The following is a 366-nucleotide window of genomic DNA, read 5'->3' as shown; positions in this document are numbered from 1 at the left end:
ATTCGCTGACTTGAGACAGAATTGAGCCCAAGTTTTGTTCTCAAATGCAAGAAGACTCCAACATGTAAACAATCGTCCAGTTTATGGAAACAGAACATGGAGGAGAGGCAGAGAGGCAGCGTTCACACAGGCAAGAGACTTGAATTTTAGACAACAATGAAAGCATCTTGGCCACAAAGGGTTAAAAATCAGTTAGTTACTTCTTTTAATTTCACTCTGGATCCTGAAACAGCCTTTTAGTCGAGTTTCACAGTGTTGCTTCAAGCCTTTGAGTAAAACTTTAAGTTCAGTGCCGGTTTCTATCAGGATCGATTTCATTTGTAAACAGAAGATGTGATTTTTATCCTGGACTCAGATCTGTTGTTT

The sequence above is a fragment of the Centroberyx gerrardi genome, chromosome 24 (assembly GCF_048128805.1).
Source record: "Centroberyx gerrardi isolate f3 chromosome 24, fCenGer3.hap1.cur.20231027, whole genome shotgun sequence".
NCBI lineage: Eukaryota > Metazoa > Chordata > Actinopteri > Beryciformes > Berycidae > Centroberyx > Centroberyx gerrardi.
This window is presented reverse-complemented; position numbering follows the sequence as displayed.